Source organism: Dromiciops gliroides, chromosome 2 (assembly GCF_019393635.1).
Source record: "Dromiciops gliroides isolate mDroGli1 chromosome 2, mDroGli1.pri, whole genome shotgun sequence".
Taxonomy (NCBI): Eukaryota; Metazoa; Chordata; class Mammalia; order Microbiotheria; family Microbiotheriidae; genus Dromiciops; species Dromiciops gliroides.
The window spans coordinates 671,329,479-671,350,340 of NC_057862.1; positions in this window are offsets into that span (position 1 = coordinate 671,329,479).

Genomic DNA, 20,862 nt, shown 5'->3' on the forward strand with positions numbered 1-20,862 from the left:
ATTATTTGACCAAAGGAACTTTTATATCATACAAATGGCCAATCTACTACTCTTGTCAGGAGTTTGCCAGATGGCAGATCACAGCATTGGAGAACCCTACAGTTGGAATAGGACTGAGAGATATTCTAATATAATCACTCCATTTTAGAGAAGACAAAAAATGACTGATAAATAAAAGGTGGCTTGCCAAAATTTAAGCAGCTAAGAAATAAAAACCTAACAATTCAATGCACGTCTAGGTTTAGACTAAATGCCAGCATTGTGTTCTCCTCTGCCGAGACCTATCTCGAGTATTGTTCAGTTCAATTACCCACTTTTTTTGAGGGGGAAGACCATTAATAAGGAGGAGTATGCCTAAGAGAGGCTATCCAACTTGAGAATACCAGAGACAATGCCATATTAAGAGAATCATTTGACAATATGAAGACATAAGGGATATATAATAATGATATTTCACTCTTTGAAGGACTATGGTATAAAGAGGGATCTCATTGATCCTCTTTGTCCACAAAGGACAGAATGAGGAGCAAGAGATAAAAGATGCAATGAGGAAGATTTGGGTTCAGTACAACTAAACCCCAACATGGGAGAAATCTCTCTCTCTCTCTCTCTCTCTCTCTCTCTCTCTCTCTCTCTCTCTCTCTCTCTCTCTCTCTCACACACACACACACACACACACGAAAAAGCCTAACTAATCAATGGAGACAAGAAAATGGAATGAGCTGCCTTGGAAAGTATTCACATGGAGGCTGAGTGACCCCATTGTTTGAGATGCTGCAGTGTGGATGGAGCTATAATTCCACTGTGATACTATTGACAGTATAATTGCAATTTTACAACAGTGCATGTATATATTCTCCAGAAGCAGGACTATAGAAACCTTACCTATCCAGTCATGTATGCAGGTACATACCATTATGCATGCAGATGTATGTATCTTGTGTCAACCTCTTATCTATACATATATACATATGTGCATGAGGTATTTTATAACATGAATAAATATAAATGGATACAAATAATGCAAACATAAATTATATATTATATGAGGTTATATATGACATAGTGTGTTATTAGTATAACAAATATAATTATGCATATATGTGACTATATGTTCACATCCCAAAGATAAGAAATGTATATGGTGATCTGTGGAGGCAGCTAGGTGGCTTAGTGGACAACATGCTGTGTTGTGTACACCTGAGTGCAACTATGCCTTCAGACACTTGCTAGCTGTGTGATCCTGCTCGAGTCACTTAACCTCAGCTTGCCTTAATCCACTGATGAAGGATATATAAAACCACTCCAGCATCTTTGCCAAAAAAAAGAAAAAAGAAAAGAAAACACCTCATGGACAGTATGGTCCACAGGGTAACAAAGAGTTGGACACAACTGAACTACAATGTGGTGTTCTGTATCATGTTTCCTACAAAACACAATGAATACGTATTTGACCGGAACCCTGGAGGGGATATGTCCCTTGCCCATGTTAACATAAAACTCAGATCTAGTACTCTCCAATATACTGTTCTTCTCAGTTTCTTGGAGGATCTATAGAAAGTAGTATGACTTACTTAACAGAGAGATGTATTCAGATCCTGGAAGATCTAGATTCAAGTCCCACCTAAGAAACCTACTGCTTGTGTGCCCTGGGCAACTCTCTAAGAGTTGAGGTTGCTACTACCACTACCACCACCATTACCACCACTACCACTACTATTACTACTGCTACTGCTACTACTACTCCTAGGTAGCATTTGCATAACACTTATAAGTTTACAAAGCACTTTATAAATACGATTGCATTGAATTCTCATAACAACCCTTAAGATAGGTGCTCTTATTATCTCTATTTTTCAGATGAGGAAATTGAGGCAGATAGAAGTTAAATGACTTGGTCAAGGTCACAAAGCTAGTATATATCTAAAATTTAATCAGATTTCAGTTCTTTCTTAAAGCATGTCCAGGACTCAATCTGCTGTGTCAAATTGTTGTTGACCTGCATTGGAAGAAAGAGTTCTACCCAATAGGAATGCAAAATGCTAATGAAATAATAGTTCCTGTTACTATCACCTCTGTGTATATTTTAAGTGCTAGGCCTGTAATTATATTTTGATGATTTTATTTGTTTCTTTGTTGTTCAGTCATTTCTTAGTAGTGTCCAACTCTTTCTGAAACCATTAAAGGTTTTGGCAAAGATACTGGAGTGGTTTGCCTCTGCCTTCTCCAGCTCATTTTACAGATAAGGAAACTGAGGCAAACAGGTTTAAGCGACTTGCCCAGAGTCACACAAAGTAAGTGTCTCAAGTTGGAATTTAACTCAGGTCTTCCTAACACCAGTGACAGCACTCTGTCCACTGAAGAACCAACATGCCCTCCTGTAATTATATATCAGGTTTTTCTTTCTTTTTTGTTGGGGGAAGAGCTGGCTTTCAGATTTGTTTGAAAGAAAAAATGGAATTTTGTTGCTCTTGTTGCTAAAATATCTTGTATGTGTAGTAATAAACTGAGAAATAAATGATCATAATGACCACCATTATTATCACTGCCAATAAGTCTCTATAAAGTAGCACTTACTATGTGCCTGGTCCAGTGTTAGGTACTATGGATACAAAGACCAAAATCAAAACAGTACTCAACTCCCAAGAAGATTGTGTCTTGTTGTGGAGACAGTATGTACAAAAATTAACTCCATGAGAAGTATATATGTATATATACATACATACATGCATGCATGCATGCATACATGCATCCATATATACAGAGAGAGACAGACAAAAAAAGGAGAGGAGGAAAGACATACAAAAGTATAGACAGAAAATAGAGAGATGGATAAAAAAGAGACAGACAGACATAGAGGAGAGAGACAGAAAAGGAGAGGGAGAAAGAGATAGATGGACATAAAGAGAGGAGAGAGACAAAGACACAGAGAAATAATGAGAGAGAAGGAAATAATGAGAGCCCAGAGACTTAAAGATAGAGACAGAGAAAATATAAGAACATTTGGTAATTTGTTAAGGGGATATCAAACTGTAGAGATCGGGAAAGACATGTAGATGTTGCATTGGAGCTAAACTTTAAAGGAAATTGGACATACCCATTCTCCTCATTTCTAGCTTTCAGAAAGTATAGATGAGGAGTGAAAGTATCTGAAGAATAAGGAACAGCCTTTGTAAAGGTGTGGAGACTGGAGATGGAATGTTGTATGTAAAGTATAGTAAAAAGGCTAGTCTGGCTGAACATTAGAGTACATAAGTTGGAATGATAGATAAGATGACTGGAAGGTAAGATGAAATCAGATTGTGAATGGGTTTAAATACCAAAGAGGGGAGTTTGTATTCTATTCGAAAATTCATAGAGTGGCATTAGATTTTATTGAGCAGAAAAAATTACATGGTAGAGCTGCATTTTCCCCATCATGGTCTTCAGCTTGGCAAAGTTAACAAGAAAGGAACAAATTACAAATGCTAGTAAAGATATGAGAAAACAGGTACATTCCTTTTTTGTTGCTGGAGATGTGAATTGTTTCATCCATTTTGCAAAACAATTTTAACTATGCTCCCTGAAACTATTAAATTGCATTTACAATTTGACACAGTAAGACAACTACTATGTCTATACCCCAAAAGAAATAAAAAGAAAAGGAAAAGGATTCATATGTATGTATGTATGTCTATATTTATGTATGCCTGTATATGTATGTATGGGCATGTGCTTATACTCATATATGTGTATGTATATATAGATAGATGATAGAGAGATGACATATAAATAGATAGGTAGGTTGGTAGGTAGGTAGATAGATAGATAGATAGATAGATAGATAGATAGATAGATAGATAGATAGATAGGTAGGTAGATAGATAGATAGATAGATAGATAGATAGATAGATAGATAGATAGATAGATAATCAGCTCTGTTTATAATAGAAAATATTTGGAAAATTATGTAATGTCCATCATTTGTGGAGTAGTTGAACATATTATTACATATAAATGGGATGAAATAGGTATTGCACTGTAAAAAATTATGAAGGAGATAATTTCAGAGAAACTTCAGAGTAGTGGTTTGAAGTAACACAGAGTGAAGTGCACAGAAGCAGGCAAATAATACAAGAACAATATTTTAAAAACAATCAATTTTAAAAGACTTAGCTACTCTGATCACCACAATTACCAACCCTCATTCTAGAGGACTCATGATGAAAGAGTTTGCAAACTTTGTGATAAACAGATGGTGGATTCAGTGTATAAAGGATGAGACATTATTATTCTAATTTTGAATATGACCATAAGATAATCTGTTTTGTTTGACTATATATATTTGTAAGAAAGGTTTTTTCTTTTCCTGATTTTTTCACTTGGGGGCTGGGGGAAATAGGAAGGAGATAAGACTGATCTTTCTTAGGAAAACTAAAGTTTAAAGAAAAGAAATTGGCTTTGGCAGCTATGTGGAAGATGGATTGGAAAGGTGAGAGACTTGAGTCAGGGAGATCAATTGGAAAGCTGTCACAATAGCCAAGATAATAAATGATGAGAACCTGAACTACCTTGGTTGACCCTGGCAAGAGAAGGTGAAATATGAGTTATTGCAGAGGTAGAATTTACAAGACTTATCAACTAGTTGGATATGTGACATCAGTTGAGAGTGATGAGTCAAGGATAACAGTGAGGTTGTGAACTTCAGCACTGGATTTTTTTTTGGTAACCTGAAAAGAAATATGAAGTTTAGAAGAGGGGTGGATCCTCCTTTTTTATTCATTTTTCCTTTTTCTTTTTTCGGGAGGGAGACAATAAGTTCTATTTTTAGCATACGTAGTTTTGGGTACTAAAAGGACATCACATTTTAAATTTCTAGTAGAGAGTTGGTAATATAAGACTGAAGCTCAGTAAAAGGAAAGGCCAAATCTATAGACCTGGTAGTCATCTTTATAGAGACAATAGTTGTAATAAAATGAGCCAGTGAAATACATAAGAATATAGTGGGAGAAGATTCAAGGGCCCAAGAGAGATGCTTGTGATATAAGTAAAAGTAAAGGGGCTAGCCTGGAGAATTCTCCAGCAGTTGAGATTAAGAAAGAATGGTCATACAAGCATCAGAAGATAAATTAGAGATTGATGTTGCTAAAACCCAGAGAATGGAGAATATCCAAGAGGAAATGTTTATAAACTGACGAACTTTTCTGACGGGAAAAAAAGAATGAGAACTGAGAAAAGACTATCAATTTGTCAATTAGATCATTGATGACTAGAAAGACCAGTTGTAGTTAAGTTTTAAGGCTAGAAAACATAATGTGTAGAGGTGAAAAGTCAAAGAGAAGTAAAAGCAGTATGTGTAGAGAGCTTTTTCTTTTTTATTTCCCCTACACTTTTGTATATAAAAGAAGAAAAATTTAGAGCTTTACACTGAGGATTCAATATGGTCAAATTAAAGATTCTTTATTTTATTTTTATTTTTAAGTGTCTCAGTCCTTCGCCTCCTTCCTTCTAAATCCCTGTGGTTCTGGAATAACCAGAGACTTTTCTCTATTCCTAGACCCCACACAAAAAAATGCTACTTCCTCCCTTAAACAAACCCAAGGGAGGGACCTTGGGAAATACCCTATCCACTTCCTAAAGACCGGAAATAATACGGACTGGTAAGTAAAAAGGACCTGATGGATGGAGGGGAAGACATCATAGGAATTAATATAATGGGGGATGTGTTGGGGAGTCGGGACATAGTAGAAAAAATTGTGGTTGTTAGGAAACTTGGATTGGGGTTCTAGTTTTGGCTATAACTGATTGAATGACTTCAAATAAATCATTCCCCTCAATGAGCTTGTTACATTTTTTTTTTTAATCAGGGAGTTGAATTTGTTGATTTCATATATTTTTCCCAGTTCTAAGAATTTTGTAAAATAAAAATTCAACTGTCCTCAGGACTCCAGATAGGATTCAACTATAATGTGAATCTCCCCCTCATTATCTCTCTCTTTCCAGGAAGCCATGACAATATCAACTTACAAGGAAAATCATGCTAATGAAATTTTCAAAAGACTCAATTTGGGAGCCAAGATGGCAGAGAGAAGCCAGCAAATTGCATGAGCTCTCCTGTGGTTCCCTCAAAAAGAACATTATATCAAGCCTATAAATGCATTCTGAAATTACAGAAGCTACAAAAAGGAGAGACACAATCTTCCAACTTGAGATAATTTAGAAGACTTCAGGAAAAATTGATCTTACTTGGGCAAAAGTGGAGTGCAGCACAACTCATCACAGCTCAGAGCAGCTCAGAGTGGGTCAATGGCAAGTCAGCAGGAAGCTCTTGGCCACAGTGGAGCAACTGAGGCCTCTTGATCCTGGCTCAGCAAACTGGTGGCACAGGAGGCCATTTGTGGGATCCATCAGCACCAGCTGAGAGGGAAGGCTGCCAGCTGGAGGGCCACCCACAGGACAGGATTGATTGGAATGGGCCATCCCAGCACATGGAGCAAGCACAGGGAGAAAGCCCAGGGTGGTGAGGAATCCACAGGCCACAGAGTCCTCAGAGTAGAAAGCTAGTGACACAGCCCCTATCCCCCAGCACAAGAAGCTTGAAACAGTGACCCTTGTGCCCCAGGAGCAGACCTTAACTTAAAAAAAAAAGCTATAATTTGAGTAAGAAACAAAAGGGCTCTTACCATTGAGAACTTCTATGTTGACAGGGAAGAGCCAAACACAAAGTCAGATGAGGACAATGTTCTCAAATTGCCTACATGGAAAGCCTCAAGAAGAAAGATGAATTGGCCTCAAGACCAAAAAGCCTTCTTGGAAGGGGACAAAAAGTATTTAATAAATCAATTGAGAGAGGTAGAAGAAAAAATAGGGAGAGAAATGAAAGGAACAAAAGAAAATTGTGAAAAAAAATCAATAGCTTGGAAAAGGAAGCACAAAGATTAATTGAAGAAAGCAATTCCTTAAAAAATTAATTTGGCCAAATGGAAAAGGAGTTGAAAAAGCTTAATGAAGAAAACAATGCCTTAAAAATTCGAATTGGACAGATGGAAGCTCATGACTCCATAGAATAACAGAATCAAAAGAATAAAAAAATAGGAGAAAATGGGAAATACATCATTGGAAAGACAACTGATCTGGAAAATACATCCAGCAGAGACAATTTCAGAATTATTGGACTACCTGAAAGTCATGATTGGAAAAAAGTAGTCTAGACACCATATTCCAGGAAATTGTCAAGGAGGACTTCCCTTATTGTAGAAACAGAGGATAAAATCATCATTGAAAAAATCCACCGATCACCTCCTGAAAGAGAGTCTAAAAGGAAAACTCCAAGAAATATTGTAATTTCAGAATTATCAGGTGAAGGAGAAAATACTCCAAGCAGCCAGAAAGAATCAATTTAAATATCATAGAGCCTCAGTGAGAATTGCACAGGACCTGGCAGCTTCACCACTAAAGGACTGCAAGGCTTAGGATATGATATTCTGGAAGGCAAAGGAACGTGGATTGCAACCAAAAATCAACTATCCAGCAAAACTGATCATTCTCTTTCAGGGGAAAAGATGGATATTCAATGAATTTGTGGACTTTCAAAGTTTCCTGATTAAAAGACCAGAACTGAAAAAGAAAATTTCATCTTAAACATCCCAGAATCAAGTGAAGTTTAAAAAGGTAAACGGGAAAAAAGTTATTCAATAAGGTTAAACTGTTTGTAACTCTACAGGGGAAGATAATACTTATAACTGTTGAGAATTATTCTCTATTTCGGCAGACAGAAATTATGCATAGAGGGTATAAATATAAGTTGTCTTCGATGTGATGATATAAAGAAAGTTAAGGGGTGGAAAAAGGAGTATATGGGGAGGAGGGTAAAGGGGAGATGGAATGGGGATAATTACATCATATGAAGAGGTACAAAAAAACAATTACAATAGAGGGAAAGAAGGGAGGGGTGAGCATTGTTTCTACCTTACTCTCATCAGATTTGGTTCAAAGAGGAAATAACATATACACTCATTTAGATAAAGAAATTTAGCTTATTCTTTAGGGAAATAAAAAGGTAAGGGGAAAAGGGAAGGCACTGATGAAGGGAGGGCAGAAGCAGGGGAGAAAAGGGTAAAGAAAAGGGAGGAGGGCTGATAGAAGTTAGGGCATATTAGGGGAGGTAGGGGTCATAAGCAAAATGCTGGTGAGGAGGAATAGGGTGAAAGAAAGGGAACAAAGTACAAAGGGCGTAAATAGGATGGATGGAAATAGACAGTAATAATAACTGTGAATGTGAATGGGATGAAATCTGCCATAAAACATAAGCTAATAGTAGAGTGGATTAAAAAACAGAATTCTACAATATGCTGTGTACAATAAATACATTTAAAGTAGTGAGATACACAAAGAGTAAAGTTAAAAGGTTGGAGCAGAATATATCATGCTTCAGCTGAAGTAAAAAAAGCAGGGGTAGCAATCCTTATCTCAGACAAAGAAAAGGCAAAAATAGATCTAATTAAAATAGATAAGGAAGGAAACTATCTTGCTAAAAGATACAATAAATAATGAAGTAATATGAATACTAAACATGTATGCTTCAAGTGGTATAGCATCCAAATTCTTAGAGGACAAGTTAAATGAGGTACAAGAGGAAATAATAAAATAATACTAATGGAGGATCTGAACATTTTCCTCTCAGAACTAGATAATTCTAACCACAAAGTAAATAAGAAAGAAGGTAAAGAGGTGAATAGAATGTTAAAAATGTTAAATATGATAGATGTCTGGGGAAAATTGAATGGGAATAGAAAGGAATATACCTTTTTCTCAGCAGTACATAGCACATATTCAAAAACTGACCATGTATTAGGGCACAAAAATCTCATAGTCAAATGTGAAAAGGCAGAAATAGTAAATGCATCCTTCTCAGATCTTGATGCAATAAAAATTACATGTAATAAAAAGCCATGGAAAGATAGACTGAAAATTAATTGGAAACTAAATAATCTCATCCTAAAGAATGAGAAGGTTAAACAACAAATTATAGAAACAATCAATAACTTCATCCATGAGAGTGACAGTAATGAGACAATATACCAACACCTAAGGGATGCAACCAAAGTAGTGTTTAGGGGAAATTTTATATCTCTAAATGTTTATATGAATAAAAAAGAGAAAGAGGAAATCAATGAATTGGGCATGCAGTTAGAAAAAGAACAAATTAAAAGACTCAATTTGATCTCTATGTTCTTTTCTTGTTTAAATACTATCATTCTAAAGTTGGTAATTGGAAAACAGGCTATTGGGCACCCTTAAGAAGGGAATAGCTGGTTTGTGATTATAGACTTGGTCCTTGGGTATGAGGATGCTTGGGAATCTCCATGGTGAGTCTTTATCCAATTTGGTTTCTTTATATGGACTTAAGTCAAATTAATATTGGGGAAGAGGCTGTGGATGGAAGAAAAATAGATTCTGGTTCAACTTCTTCATATCCTCTACCAGGTTAGCAGTGTTAGCAGGAGAGGAACCCCTTAATTTAGCAGATACCCTTATTCAGTGACATTGCCTAGAAGAGAACACCCAGGTTCTCTAGGCAGTTACTGTAACCTGTTCCTTTCAGCACTAACCTCCAGTAGGAAGGTCCCAGAGAAGGCAGACACTGGGGGCAAGTTATAGGTGGATGCTGTGCTAGGTATATCATTACGTTTGGGATATATATGGGGTATTAGGATGTGGGCAGATATCCTCAATGACATGTGTCCATGAATTACCCCCAATAACTGCAACAGGCTGAAGGTATACTATATTACAAGGAAGGACAAGAGGGGGCCAGGAGCCCTCTTCAGGTAGGAGATGGGAAGGGACCTGGGACCTCACAGTGATAGCTAACAACCTTCCTGGATTGAGCCTGAAGAAGGGGGGTATACTGGGGAGGTCAGAGGCCCCACTCTGAAAAGGAAGAAAACAGGATAGAGATAGATGTCCCATGATTCTCCAAAGACCCCTCTCATGACTTGGAAAGGTTAAACAGTAGCCAGTGGAAGAAGAATAACAAAAGGAGGAGGAGGATGGCTGTGGGGCTACAACACTTCTGGAATATTCTCCAAGCAGGAAATCAATAGTAATTCTCTGGCTTGGTTAAGGTTAAGAAGGCAGTAGGGCCAGCCATGGAGGACAAATGGGGTCAGGTCTTTAGCAAAGGCTTTTCTTCCAGCTACCCCTGTCCTCACAACAGGCCAGAACACATCTATGTCTTGCAATGTAAGGGCTTCAGGAGGTATCTGGCTCACTCTCTACTGCTGAGAAATTCCCATTGTCTATAGTCACCTCTGGGTTCTTGAGCATATTATGGAAGCATCAATGGGAACCTGCAAGCTTTCAATAGTCACCCTTGAAGAAGAAGGAGCAGATTTGAACTGGTGAATAATCTGGACAACTATAAGCCTCCAGGTCAAGGAAGCCTAGTTCTCTAGGGTTATCATAGGAGGTATGCATAGTGAGGCTTGTCAAGCCATAGATCTTGCTTTTTTTCTTGGGGAGCCTTTGGCTTCAGGTCCAAATTTAGTCCTGACTATGCTGGGGGGGGCAAGCCTTGAGCCCCATTGAGGCTCTGTGGAAGGGAAAAACATGGAACTGGAATGAGGTTCCTTAATAAGTCTTTATCAAGGAAAGTCTGACCTAGGATCTGGGCTTGATGACTAAGGGTATGACAATTGAAAGATTTTCAAGAACAGGGGTCACCTGGATTTATTTTTTTCTACGGTACAGGGAACCATTTAGAAAATAGAAAAGGATTAAATAGTGGATAGGGACTGAGAATAATCATAGGTGTAATATAATACAGGAGATACGAAGGGTTAGGATAGTATGGTGAAGTTTTCCCTTCCCAGCATGCTATTATATATTATTTCCTTTTTTTTTTTTTTTTTTTAAGTGAGGCCATTGGGGTTAAGCGACTTGCCCAAGGTCACACAGCTAGTAAGTATTAAGTGTCTGAGGCCAGATTTGAACTCAGGTACTCCTGAATCCAGGGCCGGTTCTCTATCCACTGCGCCATCTAGCTGCCCCCATGCTATTATATAAATATCACTTCATGAGAAGGAAGGAGACAAGAGTGTCTGACCTACCCTTCTCAAACTTAATCACATGTTACGTAGTTGAATAGGGATATTTACATAAACCTACTAGACTTTTATTCAGATTTCTTTTTTTAATGTGAAATGAACAAAACTCAGAAGTTGTCTAATCCAGCTAGTACTTGGATAGGAATCTCCTCTCTTGCACTGCCCCTCCCCCCACCCCCCAGCAAATGATAATCTATTCATGACTGAGAGAATTCATTCCAGAACAGATGGATCCTTCTACATTAGAAGTCTTCAGCTACCTGAAGACAATAATGTTTCTCCCAATCCTGTAACTAAATCTTCCATTCAATAGAATAAATGCCCTTATTTCCCCCAACATATTCTCACATAAGATTATAATATAGCACCTTCTAGGATTACTCCCCCAATTCAACCTCACATGGGTAGGTTAGAATCTTTGGGGCCAGGGTGGGGGTAGTTGACTGATATTTAGTATTAAGATGACTACCATTTATCACTTTAGGGCTTAGGTCTCTAGTGCTGTTTCTCAAGAGACCCCAGTGGTGTACTTTTCATTTATCATCTACTGTTTTACATGTTAGGGTTTTTTAAAATGAATTTAATGATAGAAAACAACTGTTTTAAGATAGTCACGCTCCCACTCTAATATCTGGATCATACTGTACCACAGATACACACAAGTGCACAGTAAGAATGAGCTCAAACTTAAAGCACTATGGTAGTGAGGACACATGTGTGACCATATGGGGAATCCAAAATCCTTGTTATATTCTATTTATTTGTCCTTTTTCTTTTCTCCCATGGAACATATTATCTGTTGTTAGAATGGTATCTTTGATACTCCATTCAATGAGGGTAGGTAAGGAGAAAAAGAAAGTATCTCCTCCACTCAGAATCATTTCCTTCTAGTTGGCTGGCTTCCAAATCAACCCTCCAATGTTCAGGACTTTACCTCTACTTTAGGTAGGCCCACTGTTTCAGTTCTGGACTCTAGACTGACTTGCTATTTTAAATGCTGTCCAAATCATGACCTGATCCTCTCAATGAATCTACAAGATATGTCCCATATGGTATCATTTGCCTTCATCAAACAACTTAAGAGTTATACCTCATGGTACAGTTGTAGGAAAATTGCTTAGAAATTAATTATACACACAGTGGATAAAGCATCAGCCCTGGATTCAGGAGAACCCGAGTTCAAATGCGGCCCTAGACGCTTGACACTTACTAGCTCTGAAACCCTGGGTATGTCACTTAACCCTCATTTCCCTTCAAAAAAGAAGAAGAAGAAGAAGAAGAAGAAGAAGAAGAAGAAGAAGAAGAAGAAGAAGAAGAAGAAGAAGAAGAAGAAAAACTTAACTACACCTGGTGATGGAATGATTCATTCAAATCAGATCTCTAAGTCATTTTTAGATTCAATTAATTTTTCGTTTATTTTTCAGTCATGTCTGGCTCTTTACAAAAACCTTTTGGATTTTCTCGGCAAAATATATTGGAGAAGTATGCCATTTCCTTCTCTGGCTCATTTTACAGATGAGGAAACTGAGATAAACAGGGATAAGTGACTTACCCAGGCTCATAAAGCTAGTCAGTGTCTGAGCACAGATTTAAATTCAGGAAGATGAATCTTCCTAAACTCCAGGTTTGATTGTTGATACACAGCATCACCTAGAAACATAGATTTATTGCTTGTTAGAGGTATTTAGTCCATATAGTCCTTTTATAGATGTGAAAATTGGGTCCCACTGAGGTTAAGTGATCTGTTCAAGATCACAAAACCATTATGAAGAGGCAAAGCTAAGTTACCTCCATGCCTTCTAACTTTAAATTTAGTATCCTTTCCATTGTTCTCCTTTCTTCTATATGGCATCATCTCAAGTCCTCTCATCGGTGTACCAACACTATAAAACCTGACTGATTTTGTCCTTGGAACTCTGTTGAAAGCAGAGGGATAAAGCACATGATTTCTTAAAGTACCCCTCATTTTTGACAGCTATGATTCTGTTATACAGTCATACTCCTTACTGAACATTACATTTGCAAGACTCTATCAACTGACCACCTCATTTTTCCTTTGTCAATTTATCCTTCCAACCCTAATTATAGTTTCCCTCTTTGTCGTGATGTAAAATGAAGAAAATATGGATCTTGCTTTTTTTAAAAAATCATTTCCATCCTTCGTGAAGATGGAAAAAATAGAGACTGATGCAGACCCAACACAGTATGCCATCTCTGTCCCCATTGCTTTATATTGTATCATGGAATCTCTTTTGCCTTTAAGGAAATTAACCTTACCAATATTTACTCCAAGTCTCAGAGATGCTATCTGGGTTGAGATAATCATTCATGAAGGGCTTTGATCTCCTGAATAGAAAAGTGTTTTATATAAAGATTCTCACATCAAAAGCTCTTTCAAGTTTTCTGTTGAATGACTAGGCTGCTTCAGAACTGTAGTCAATTTTGTCTTTAATAGTATTTCAGAGCATAATCATATTGGTTGGAAATCCATTCTTCCCTTAGGATTCTGTATGGAGGCCTAGCTCTGACACTCTTCTGCTATAATATACATAAACCTTTTTTTTTTAAGAAATGAGATTGTTTTGCAATTTTTTTTTTCTAGCACCAAATATGGCCCTTCTTAAGATCAGAGGATTTAGTGGTTGGAAGGATTATTGAGATCATTTCATCTGAAGAAGCCTGATCAGACTAGGTGACCTCCCAAAAGTGTGGCCAAAAGATGACACATATAGACAGAAACAAGAGTGCCTGATAAATCCACATATCTCTTCCTTGGAAATCAAAGGTATTCTACTAACCCCTAGGGCACCTTTATGTGTTTTATTCACTATAAAAAGTATTTGAGGGGGCAGCTAAATGGTGCAGTGGATAAAGCACTGGCCCTGGATTCAGGAGTACCTGAGTTCAAATCCGGCCCCAGACACTTAACACTTACTAGCTGTATGACCCTGGGCAAGTCACTTAACCCCAATTGCCTCACCAAAAAAATAAAGAAAAAAAAAAGAAAATGTATATAAAAAAACAGTATTTGAAAGCACCTGGGATCTCCTCCTACCAGAGAGTCACAGTTGTAAAGGGAACCAAGTCCCTATGTCCTCCTGATCCAAAATCACTTTAAGGCCTAATGTCCAGGGGCCACTTGGACTGGTTGGCCATCTTCATCCACATGATCAAACTCCGGATGAAATCCATTTGTTCCATGTCACGTCCTAAATCAGAACAAAAGTACCTATGACACCATGTCACAAAATGGAATATGTCTGTGTGATATATTTTGTTTCAAAATAAATTAATTATAGATATCAATGATCTGTGTATCCTTCCTTAAATCTAGAGGAGAATATTATAGAGCCTTAGGTCTTCATTTTTATGGATAAATAAATAGAGGTCTCAGGAAGGTAGCTAACTGACCCATGGTTACACAAGCAATATATAACAGAGACACAATTTATCTGATTAAAAACAAACAAACAAAAAAACAACAAAACCTTCTTAAAAGACAATAGAATTGGGGGCAGCTAGGTGGTGCAGTGGATAGAGCATCCGCCCTGGATTCAGGAGGACCTGAGTTCAAATTAGGCCCCAGACACTTGACACTTACTAGCTGTGTGACCCTGGGCAAGTCACTTAACCCTCATTGTCCTTCAAACAACAAGAACAACAACAAAAAGACAATAGAATTTGATATGTCACCCATCTAATCAATCCTCTTTATGGTTCTCAGATACAATCAACTTTTCATGGAGGTAAACCAAAAAAGAAACAAACAAAAAAAAAACCACTTTTCTGCTGTGTTTTATTGGCTTCAAAAATACTTTCTAAAAAATTCTAACCTTCTCCATTACAGTTTTATTGTTCTTGGTGAAGGGACTAACATTTGCTTTCAAAAAGGGAAATGTGATTTGGGGATGTGTATATCATTTAGTCATTCATACCATATCTGGGTGCTTCTAAGAATTGAGTATATCATTAATGATTCATACCCTCCACCACTTCATGCCTTTTTATCCCATGCCATTATATCAATGTCTTTACTCTCTAATAAATCCTCCATAAAATATCCGCCAAGTTTTCTAGGTGTCTTCATCTATTCCTTCATGGTTATGAGAGAAAAACTTGGGCTGTCTTTCTCTAATTCCTCTTTCTCTTTGCTGTAAGAATAAACTACCTCATTTTCTAGGGATATATTTTCTTGAAAATTTATTTTAGGACATTGGTTTCATGAAAATAATTGTTGATAGTATAATGAAGTCAATATACATACAACTCAAATCCTTTCTTAATCTCTCTTATGGGTGAAATTGGTTGGATTTGGGGTAGGGGTTCTTAAGAATTCCTCTTTATAGAATTTCCACATAAATCCAATTAGAATAAAATAATAGTTTATTTAGGTGCTAGGGAAAGGAAACCAAGGGAGAAATCCTTGGATTTCTCATGGGGAGAAGGCATGGCACAGAGGCGTGGTTCTCTGAGATACCTATCTCCTTGAACAGTAGATGGGCAGAAACTTTTATAGAGTACTGATAGTGGTCCAATGAGTTGATGAGGGGGGACAGCTAGGTGGTGCAGTAGATAAAGCACTGGCCTTGGATTCAAGAGGACCTAAGTTTAAATCCAGCCTCAGACACTTGATACTTACTAGCTCTGTGACCCTGGGCAAGTTACTTAATCCTTATTTCCCTGTAAAAAAAAAAAAAACAACAACAACAACAACAAAAACAAACAAACAACAACAAAAAAAAAAACAACAAACAAACAAACAATGAGTTGATGAGGTGATCATCTGCCTGTGGAAAGTTCCCTTACTGGGGGAGGATCATCCCCTACTGGTAGTGGCTGGGGGAAGTTGGGTGAGGGGTGGCTTGAATGAAGGGTGGTGGTCCTGGAGGTAACTCAATCCTGATCCAGTGCCACTTATCTCTTTAGTTGTGTCTGTCCTTTGGTTTATTTTCTCAAGGAGAAGGTTCTTTTGATTTACTCTAGAAAACTCCTGAGGTACTCAGGGGCCCATAACAACCTCCATTAGCATTGGTGACATAATAGTACATCGCCATTGGAGTCAGGGAATCTCACATTTGATATACTCTAGGGAGGTAAAGCCAGTCAAATCAATGAATCTCTCTGAGTCTCCATTCTTCCTCTGTGCAATAAGGAGAAGGCCATTATGATCATTTCCAGCTCTTGCAACGTCTAAAATTCTAGCTGTAACATCTAAAGTCTAATGAGTGGTTGCCTTAAATTAGAGGCTTTAGCAAGAGTTTAGCCTTGTAAGTATTTATTAAAGTATATTAGAAGTTGGTGAAGAGAGTGAAAGAGGAAAACAGATTCCTCATAGCATGGAAAATCCTAGCTTAGATCTATTTGGTATAGCCAGCGAGAAAAAAAAAAAACAAAAACAAAACCTTCCTTTCCTTTTTTTCTTCCTTCCTTCCTTCCTTCCTTCCTTCCTTCCTTCCTTCCTTCCTTCCTTCCTTCCTTCCTTCCTTCCTTTCTTCCTTCCTTCCTTTCTTTCTTTCTTTCTTTCTTTCTTTCTTTCTTTCTTTCTTTCTTTCTTTCTTTCTTTCTTTCTTTCTTTCTTTCTTTCTTTCTTTCTTTCTTTCTTTTTCCAGGGCAATGAGGATTAAGTTACTTGACCAGGGTCATACAGCTAGTAAATGTTAGGTGTCTGAGGCCACATTTGAACTCAGGTCCTCCTGAATCCAGGGCCAGTGATCTATCCATATCCACTGTGCCACCTAGCTGTCCTACTTTCTTTCTTTTTTTTTTAAACCTTCCTTTCCTAGCAGCCCACATGAAGTCCTCCACCACACCAAAGTCCAGAACTGAAAAGCCTCACTTCCCTGTGGCTTCTCCCAGAAGTCTCCTGTGAAACAGGAAACAGGGCCATCCACCTACATAGCTCCAAACTAATTGGCTGGTAATTTTGATAGACAAGACCCACAGATGGTAGACAGAACTTCCTGAAGCCAATCTGACCTACAAAACCCAAGAAAGGTCACTTCTGGATACTAAGTCACATGTTTTCTTTTCAGGCCAGAGCTGATGATGTCCCTCCCAGCAGGGGGTGTCATTCCAATTCTCACACTCTCCATTTATGATTCTATGATCCCTTTGAATTCCCTGAAATATTTATCCTTTGGAGGTTTCAGTTATTCATGGTTCATGACTATAATGTTAAAAAAATGATATGTTTTTCTAAGAGGTATCACCTTTCCATTAGGGAAAACACTTTTGAAGGTGTTTGGGTACATATTGCACTCATATACATCACACCTTGAAGATGATTTAGTTTAACTCCTTATGATATTCATGGAAATGTTCTCCTATCTCTTTGTCTTTACCTTAGTAGTCTCTGGGTTCTGTGATGGACTTCTTTCTGGCCTCTGCTTTGAATAATATTTAGCATCTTTCAAACTACAAATAAGGTGCCATTTCCTAAATTCAAGTTTTTCTTGCTTCAGCCAATTAGTATATTTCATTTTCTTGAAATTACTTGGTATACCTTTACATAATTATAGAATTTTGTAAATGAAGAGGGTGGCATGCTAATGAATAATAATTACTTACACTTTTATAGCACTTTAGACTTGCAAAGTGTCTTTTGAATATTATCTCACATGAGCACAACAACCCTGAGAGGTAGGTCCTATTACTATCCCCATATTACAGGTGAGGAAACTGAGGCTAAGGAAGGTTAAGTAACTTGGCCAGGGTCACATAACTATTTTTTTTAATCATAAAAGTATTTTATTATTTTCTAGTTACATGTAGAGATTTTCAACATTTGTTTTTATTAGATTTCCAGTTACAAATTTTTCTCCCTCTCCCCTCCTCAAGACAGCAAGCAATCTGATATAGGTTATATAGGGTCACATAACTACTAAGTGCTTCCAAATCCAAGGCCTTATCCACCACTTAGCTAGTGTAGTGAATTAAAACAAACAAACAAAAAGCAGCCAAAAACAATCTTGATTCAACTCCTATCTCTAACATATACTGTCCATATGACTAAGCAAGTAACTTACTCTCTCAGTATTTGAGGCAACTTTTTAAGAGTCTTAGCTGAGGGGCATCTAGGTGGCACAGTGGATAGAGCACCAGCCCTGGATTCAGAAGGACATGAGTTCAAATCCGGCCCCAGACACTTGACACTTACTAGCTGTGTGACCCTGGGCAAGTCACTTAAGCCCAATTGCCTTACCCAAAATAAAACAAAAAAAAAAGTCTAAGCTGAGTAAATGATGATTTACATTTGTAAGGGGTGTGAACACTTAGAATTTCCCTATACCAATGAAATCACATGAGCAATTATGTGACACAGTGGATAGAATGCTGTTCCAAAAGCCAGGAAGACTTGAGTTCAAATCCAGCCTCAGAAAATTCCTAGCTGTGTGATCCCCTGGGCAAGGCACTTAACCCTCTTTGCCTTAGTTTCCTCATATGTAAAATGAGCTGGCAAAGCACTCCAGTAGCTCAGCTAAGAAAACCCCAAAGAGGGATCACAAAAAGTTGGGCAGAACTGAATATGACATGACCACAACACCTGTCCCCTATAACTTTTCATGTTTTGTGTTAACTTGTCTTTATACATGTAGTATTACCTTAGTCCAATATAAGTTCCTTAAAGGAAGGAGCTGCTTTTGTTGTGTTGCTTTTCATATCAACTATAGTGCTCAGGCTTTTAATCAATATGAATTGAATTGAATTGAATTGAATTGAAAATGCAGGAGGGTGATAAAAATTGACCAAACTAATTTATCACATCTTGAAGTGGAATCGCTGGTTGCATCTAAACTTTACCCAGACAGTGCCTCATTTTTGTAGTATGGAAATTGCCCAGAAGAACAACCAGAGGGGCTTCTCACTTGGTACCTGGCTTCAGTGTGTGTGTGTGTGTGTGTGTGTGTATGCTGCCTTTATTCTTCAAGGATTTCCCAGACAACAAGGAAGACCCTACATAGATATCCAGTAGCTCCAAACTTATTTGCATTATACTAGCACTGAAGAAGTCACTGTCTCTATCTTAAGGGAAGCCCAATTGCTGCTCAACAGAGTGGGGCTGATTTGCAGCACTCAGAGGGCACTGTCTACTTAGCCAGCACTGTGGTATTTGTCTATATGAGAAGAGACTCTCTATCCAAGCTTGAAGGAAAAAGACAGTAGGACAGAGGGTAGATTTGATTTTAAATGATGCTCTAAATACTTCAAGGCTTTAAGGCTTGTGATTTCATCAGTGTCATCACTCCCTCTACCTACATAGCTCATAGGCCCACTTAACTTAATGGATTATGTTGGATAATTGCTATGTCCAAAAAATGCTGGCCAATGTATTTGCAAATCACAATTTGAGTTGTGAATTGGGGAAAGTCAAATTCATCATTTCCTCCACCACAAAATTAAATCCAGCAAACAAATATAAAGCATCAATTATGTGCAAGGTCTTTGCCTATGGGCTAAGACCAGAAAGATGAAAAATGGCATAGTTTGTGCCTTCGGGGAGATTACAATCAAGAAGGAGGGATAGGACTTGTATACAAATCAGCACAGAGTACAGTGAAAAAAGACAAGGGAAGGTTCTTAAGAAGGTCTCAAGGCAAAGATGAAGAAGGAGAAATCACTCGAAATTTATTATGGAATCACAGAAACTCATTCTGGATAGGAGCTCAATAGCCAGCTAAGTCCAATCCATGTCTGAACAAGAATCGTCTCTATAAACACCCCCAAGGCAAATGACAGACTATAATGAATGGATTCTTCTATTTTCATCTCTATCCATGAACAATAATACTCTCTTCACAATTCATGATTAGCATCAGGTATCACCAAACAATGAAGGGGGCATTGTTAAAATATTGGATGCATTGTCTTAGGCAGTGGGAAAGGTGCAAAAATGAATAAGCTTCTACCACAATCTACTCAGTGAGACATGACAGAATACAGATCATTGCAAAATAAATGACAACACATATTACATCCATTGCCAAATCTTGCCTTTTAAGAGCTAGCCTCTTATGATAGATAGATAGATAGATAGATAGATAGATAGATAGATAGATAGATAGATAGATAGATAGATAGATATAGATATAGTTCTTTTAAGATTGAAAAACTCCTTTGCATTTTATTTCACTTGAACCTCACAGTTGGTGCTAGTATACATATTTTACGGATAAGGAAATTGGGAGAGAAAATAAAGAAATTTACCAAGGTCATATCACTAATAATGAAATGAGAAAGGATTTGGACTCATATCTAGTGCTTTATCTGCTGTGCCAGTCAGCTTTCTGTTCTTCTCTCCATTACACACTTGTATGATATGATTATGGATTTGAGTCAGATTAAACTCTGAGGATGGGGTTTGGAAGGTACCCAGCCCTGCCCCAGTATAGTTTGTTTAGAAGTTTATTGCTTGTCAAATTCTCACTGTCTCCTTTAAGTTTTATTGTCAATTAACAGTATTTTTACTTCTGCTCAGTCTCCCCACTTGTCAGCTACATATTAGTTTTGTCTGCAATCCATCATGTGTCAGAACTCCAGTCAGTGGGTCAGGGAGTTTGCCCACCTATTCAATACTCGGGACTCAAGAAGAAAGGACGGGGCTCAGCACAGGATGCAGCCATTGAGTTGAGACCAGATGTTAAGTGACATTGTCTCTTTTTCTCAGAGCAGAATCCCCTTGACCCTAGGGTCCCAACAATGTGTTATTCTTTTATTCTTTATTCTATTTCTTTGACTTCCCAACATAGCAGAAGATAAATTTTAACCCTGTCATCCT